The 6862-nt window shown below is 46.9% G+C and overlaps 1 long non-coding RNA gene across 1 annotated transcript; it reads left to right on the top strand.

Annotated features, from left to right (window-relative positions):
* Positions 1–1349: 1349 nt before the first annotated feature.
* Positions 1350–6340, top strand: LOC114811363. Its single transcript, XR_003759057.1, has 2 exons — positions 1350–1451; positions 6179–6340. It is a non-coding gene; the product is annotated as an uncharacterized LOC114811363 (long non-coding RNA).
* The last annotated feature ends 522 nt before the right edge of the window (positions 6341–6862 follow it).

The raw sequence follows: 6862 nt of genomic DNA, 5'->3' as shown, positions 1-6862 counted from the left end.
GTCCAGTGCCTAGCACTTGCTCCTTTTATCCATCCCCTCTCCCAACCCCACAACACTTATTTTATTTATTTATATTAATGTCTGTCTCTCCCCCCACATATATTGTAAACTTGTTGTGGGCAGGGGATGTGTCTGTTATATTGTACTCTTCCCAAGCGCTTGGTATTCATTCATTCAGTGGTATTTATTGAGCGCTTACTACGTGCAGAGCACTGTACTGAGCGCTTGGAATGTACCGTTCGGCAACAGATGGAGACGATCCCTGCCCATTGACGGGCTTAGTGTGGTGCTCTGCAGCCGGTGAGCACTCAGTGAATACAAATGACGGACTAACTGGCACCTAAGTGCTTAACAAATATTAAAAAAACCCAAAGCCTCAACAGCCTTCACCTGGTAGCAGGACTATGCTTAAGGATTTGACGACGCTGCACTGACCATAGGCTGAGTGGAAGTCACAACTTTCTTGCCGTGCCTAGATCAAGTCAATCTCACCGCCGACCCCTGGCCCACGTCCCGCCCGTGACCTGGATCACCCTCCCTCCTCAAATCCGACAGGCAATTACTCTCCCCCCGGCTTCAAAGCCTCATTGAAGGCACGAATCTCCTCCAAGAGGCCTTCCCTGACCCAACCCCCCCACCCCCTTCCTCTTCTCCCACTCCCTTCTGTGTCGTCCTGACTTGCTCCTTTTGTTTTCCCCTTATATACTGTAAGTTCACTGTGGGCAGGGAATGTGTCTGTGATATTGCTATATTGTACTTGCCCACGCGTTTAGTACGGTGCTCTGCACACAGTAAGCACTCAGTAAAAATAATTGAATGAATGAATAAACGGGGGCTCCTTTTGGAAGGTGCAGAAGTCAGTTCTTTGGGGGCAGGACTGGATGCATCTCCTCTCCTCGTCCAGAAGCAGCTAGACATGATTCTGCCCGGTATGTACCAGAGATTTGATTTTCTATGTTGTCGTGGGTTAATTACCTGTAAAATGAGGATAATATCGTTATAGAGTACCTATGGTGCTAAGGGATGTATACTGACCTACATTAAGGAATGCATTATTAATGGTTGGAATGGAGCTCTGGAAATGATACATCATAATAAAAATAAAGTATGGCTTCTGAAAAGCTTTGATGCTAGGTTTATAATTAAGGCATAAATTACAGGGCAGAATATAAGACGGACTTGAGAATACCTATGTCTCTAAAATGGCCCTAATTCCCTAAGTAGTAGTTGGGTATTTAGAGAAATTGCCATACTAGAGACAGCCTTATTTCTTAGCTGTGCAAGTCACACAATTTTCCAGTAGACTCTAACGTGGGTTATGACGCTGACTCGTTCACGGTGAGCTATTGTGACCGTTTCATTCTTTCGGAATCCGAACATTAACGATCAAGCATTTAGGTCACCCAGGATGGGAGCCAGGACGGCCTAGTGAAAGGAGCAGAGGGCTTCAGGTCAGAAAACCTGGGTTTTAGTTTCGAATCCTCTACTTGCCTGCTGTGGGGCTCTGGCCCAGTCATAACCTCACTGGGTCACAATTTTCTTATCTATTATTTAAAAATACCTATTCTCCTTCCCTCTTAGACTGAGTCTGTGTGTGGGACAAGAGACTGCGTCCAGTCTGATTTTCTCTTATCAGTTTCCTGTGCCCGTGTGTGTGGGGGCGGGGGGTGGCCGACTTGGCAGTGGTAGGCATTCATTAAACCAGCATGTAGCTTCTCAGCGTGGCCTAGTAGAAAGAGCATGGGCCTGGGAATCAGGAGTCCTGGGTTCTAATCCCAGCCCCACCATTGGCTATGTCAGTCGCGGTCCATCTTGATTTTTGAGTGCTTACTGAATTAAGCGAATGGGACAGTTCAGTATAACAATATACAGACACGTATGGGGTTAAGTGGGACTTGGGGCAAGTCACCTCTGTGCCTCAGTTTTTTCAAATTGTCTTATATCTCTGTAGAGACCTAACGGGGGTAAGACACCTGTTGGCCCTCCTCCTTAGGCCGTAAACCCCACATTGGACGGAATCTGTGTTGGATCTACTTATATTCTATCTGTCCCAGCCTGGCACATAGTAAGGGCTTAATAAATACCGCCATTATTATTATACTTTTGCAGTGTGCTAAGCACTGGGCCCCCTCTCAGGATGGCACCTGGAGAGTTTCCAGTATTCTATCACTCCCAGCTAGGGGAGGGAGAGTCAAACAGAGGCCTACCTTCCATTCCAAGCTTGGGCAGTGGCTAGAGAATGGAAGGCCATCTGCCACAAGTCAAAACTCACCTGTGCTGGACAGCAGTGGCACGGGACAGAGTCGAGGGTGGCGACTCAAATTTACTGGGCGGAAGGAGGCGATGGTAAACCACTTCTGTATTTTTACCGAGAAAACGCTCTGGATTCGCTACCAGAACGATTGCAGATGGAAAGCGGGGTGTTCTGGGAGAGATGTGTCCATGGAGTCGCTGTGGGTTGGAAGCAACTCTGCTGCAAAAGACAAGACGAACACTGGAGCGGAGGCAAGGTTATGAAAACGGACAGAGTCTGTGACCCGTAAGAGGCTTACAGTCAATCAGTGGTTTTTACTGAGCACTTACCATGTGCGGACCACTGTATTAAGCGCTTGGGAGAGTAGAATACAACAGAATTAGCAGCACGTTCCCTGCCCATAGTGAGTTTATAGTCTGTAGGGAAAGACAGACATGAATTTAAATAATTTATAATATAATGATGTAAAGATATGTACGTAAGTGCTGAATGGTTGGGGGCGGGGTGAATATCAAATGTCCAAATGTTTCAGATTTCAGATGGATAGATGCAAGCAAAATCATTCAGTTGCATTTATTGAGTGCTTCCCTAAGTGCAGAGTACTGGACTTAATGCTTGGGAGAGTAAAATATCCCAGATTTGGTAGACAAGTTCCCTGCCCACAAGGAGTTTGCCGTCTAGCGGGGGAGACAGATGTTAAAATAAATTACAGACGTGTATAAAAGTGATCTGGGCCTGAAGGTGGAGGGTACAAATCCAATCAGCATGATACAAAAAACCCCCAGTATGGTCTAGTGGAAAGACTGTGGTCTGGGAATCAGAGGATATAAATTCTAATCCCCATCTGCCACTTGTCTGCCTCGTCATCTTGAGGAAGTTGCTTAGCTTCTCTGTGCCTCGGTTACCTCGTTTGTAAAATGGAGATTAAAGCGGTGAGCCCTAGGCGGAACAGGGAGTTTATCCAACCTGAGTATCTCGCATCTACTCCGGCACTTAGTACAAGGCCTGGCACATAGTAAGCACCTAACAAAATACTGTGGAAAAAAAAAAGAGCAAGGGTGACCCAGAAGGGAGAAGGAGTCGGGGAAAATGAGGGCTTAGTCTGGGAAGGCCTTATGGAGGTGATGTGATGTTTATAAGGCTTTGGGAGGTGGGGAGCGTGATGGTCTGTTGGATATGAAGAGGGAGAGAGCTCCAGGCAGGATGTGGGAGAGGGGCAGAAGTTGGGATAGGTGAGGTTGAGGTTCAGTGAGAAGGTGGGCATTAGAGGAGCTGATCGGAGGTGCTGGGTTGTAGTAATAAGGATGGCATTTGTTAAGCTCCTACTATGTGCAAAGCACTCTTCTAAGCGCTGGAGAAGATACAAGGTGATCAGGTTGTTCCACGTGGGGCTCACAGTCTTAATCTCCATTTTACAGATGAGGGAACTGAGGCACAGAGAAGTGAAGTGGCTTGCCCAAAGTCACACAGCTGACAAGCGGCGGAGCCGGGATTTGAATCCATGATCTCTGATCCCCAGCCCGTGCTCTTTCCACTGAGCCATACTGCTTCCCTAAATACTGATGATGACATCTGTTAAGCATTTACTATGTGCCAAGCACTGTTTTAAGCGCTGTTAAGGTGATCAGGTTGTCCCACGTGGGGCTCACGGTCTTAATGCCCATTTTACAGATGGGGGAACTGAGGCCCAGAGAAGTGAAGTGGCTCACCCGAAGTCACAGCTGACAATAGGAGGAGTTAGGATTTGAACCCATGATCTCTGACTCCCCAGCCCGTGCTCTTTCCACTGAGTCACGCTGCTTCTCATGAATTAAGATAAGTGGGAGCAAGGCGATTGAGTGTTTTAAAGCCAGTGGTGAGTAGTTTCTGTTTGATGCGGAGGTGGATGGGCAAGCACTGGAGGTTCCTGAGAAGTGGGGAACCGTGAAGTGCACTTTTTTTAGAAAAATGATGCAGCAAGCAGAGTGAAGTATGGACTGAAGTGGGGAGAGGCAGGAAGTAGGGAGGTCAGCAAGGAGGCTGTTGCAGTAAGTTGTTAGAGAAGCAGCGTGGCTCAGTGGAAAGAGCACGGGCTTTGGAGTCAGAGATCATGGGTTCGAATCCCGGCTCGGCCACTTGGCAGCTGTGTGACTTTGGGCAAGTCACGTAACATCTCGGTGCCTCGGTTACCTCATCTGTAAAATGGGGATTAAGACTGTGAGCCCCACGTGGGACAGCCTGATTCCCCTGTGTCTTCCCCAGCGCTTGGAACAGTGCTCGGCACATAGTAAGCGCTTAACAAATACCAACATTATTAATCAAGGTGGGATATGATAAGTCCTTGGACCAGCACAGTAGCAGTTTGGATATAGAAGAAAGGGCAGATTTTTAGCAACGTTGTGAAGGTAGAACGGACGCGATGTGGTAATAGATTGAATACGTGCGTTGTCTGAGAAGAATACAGTGACACGGGAGGCCTTGTGGCCTAGCAGAAAGTACATACAACTGGGAGATAGAAGACCTAGTTTCTAGTTCTGGCTCCACCACTTGGCTGCTGTGACCTCGGGCAAGTCATTTAACCATTGTGAGTCTCAGTTTCCTCATCCGTAAAATGGGGATAAAGTATCTGGTCTACCTCTGAGTCTGTGTGTGGGACAGAGGCTGTATCTGATCTGTATCCGTCTCAAGCGCTCATAATATCCCGGCTGGATTACTGTGTCAGCCTTCTCTCTGATCTCCCCTCCTCCTGTCTCTCCCCACTCCAGTCTATTCTTCAGTCCTCTGTCCGGCTCATCTTCCTACAGAAACGCCCGGGGCATGGCACTCCCCTCCTCAAAAACCTCCAGTGGTTGCCTATCGACCTCCATACGAAACAAAAACTCCTCACTCTAGGCTTCAAGGCTCTACGTCACCTTGCCCCTTCCTACCTCTCCTCCCTTCTCTCTTTCCACCGCCCACCCCGCACGCTCCGCTCCTCCGCCGCCCACCTCCTCGCCGTCCCCCGTTCTCGCCCGTCCCGCTGTCGACCCCTGGCCCACGTCCTCCCGCCGTCCCGGCATGCCCTCTCTCCTCATCTCCGCCGAACTAACTCTCTTCCCCTCTTCAAGGCCCTACTTATCACTGTGCTCATTTGTATATATTTTTATTACCCTATTTATTTTGTTAATGAGGTATACATCCCCTTGATTCTATTTATCATGATAATGTTGTTCTTGTTTCATTCTGTTTTGCTCTGCTGTCCGTCTCCCCCAGTAAGACTGTGAGCCCGTCATTGGGCAGGGATTGTCTCTATCTGTTGCCGAATTGTACATTCCAAGCGCTTAGTACGGTGCTCTGCACGTAGTAAGCGCTCAATAAATACTATTGAATGAATGAATGAATCTTATTATTTTGCATCTACCCCATGTCTCGGCATTTAGTAAACATTTAATACATACCGTCGTTATTATTATTGTAATTACTAAGAATCAAAGTCACTTTCGTTTTCACGGTTTTGATGTATCCCATAATTTTCCACCCAAACTCTGGGGACTCTCTCTGAAAGTCAAGAACATCTGTTACTAGTACTTAAAATGAAAACACCTCCTTGACAAGTTCTTTGATAGTGCTTAAGGGCTCTAGGTTTTACCCTGTTCATTTTGTTGTGGGATTATACAGTTGTTCGTCTGTGTTGGCTTACATTTCTTCATATGAAAAATCTCCGTTCAAGACCGTCTTTGACTACGAGCAGAGCCTAGATGTCTAAAACTACAAATGTCAGAAACAATGGCCAGGCAGCCTCTCTTGGGAGAAGCAACCACCCATGACGTCTTTCGCGTTCCAGGGTTCTGTGAAAATTATCACCTATTCTTAAAAACTGAGTGAAAAGAGAAGGAACAGCTGCCGGTGCTGCGCAAGACTGAATAACCTCATGCAAAACAGTTACCGTTCTGTATCGTATTTCAGTTATCCAGGTGTCAACCAGAGGAGTATCACCGACAGAAAAATCATGTTCCATGGTGGCCAGACTATCATTCCTCCTTGACGGATTACCATTAACATCAGAAATAAACCTGCTGGGTTTCCTGTCATCCACTAATGGAAAAATAAAGAAAATAGTGAAACATCCAGGATAGAATCTTACTTATTTGCTCCTAAGCCTTCAACTACCATCTCTTGGCTGATTCATTAATACATTCAACAGTATTTATTGAGCATTTATAGTGTGCTTTGCACCGTACTAAGCAAATCTACTTTTCCTGCCCTGACCTCTTTCCTTTTCTACGGTCCCACATTTTCTCCTTCTCTGAGGGCATCAGTACTTGGATGTCTTGTTGACACCTCCAACTAAACATGTCCAAAACGGAACTCTTCATCTCTCCACCCAAACCCTGACCTCACCCTGGTTTTTTTTTCTTCTAATAGCATTTGGTAAGCACTTACTGTGTGCCAGGCACTGTAATAAGCACGGTAGTAAGCACTAATCAGGTTGGCCTTAGTCCCTGTCCCACGTGGGGCTCACATTGTTAATCCCCATTTAATTGAGGTAACTGAGGCACGGAGAAGTCAAGTGGCTTGCCCAAGGTCACAGAGCAGACAAGTGATGGAGCCGGGATAAGAATGAATCAATCAGTCACTCAATCAGTGGTA

Source organism: Ornithorhynchus anatinus, chromosome 4 (assembly GCF_004115215.2).
Source record: "Ornithorhynchus anatinus isolate Pmale09 chromosome 4, mOrnAna1.pri.v4, whole genome shotgun sequence".
Classification (NCBI taxonomy): domain Eukaryota; kingdom Metazoa; phylum Chordata; class Mammalia; order Monotremata; family Ornithorhynchidae; genus Ornithorhynchus; species Ornithorhynchus anatinus.
The sequence above is the reverse complement of the archived record's forward strand: the minus strand, read 5'-3'. Positions and strand labels throughout refer to the sequence as shown.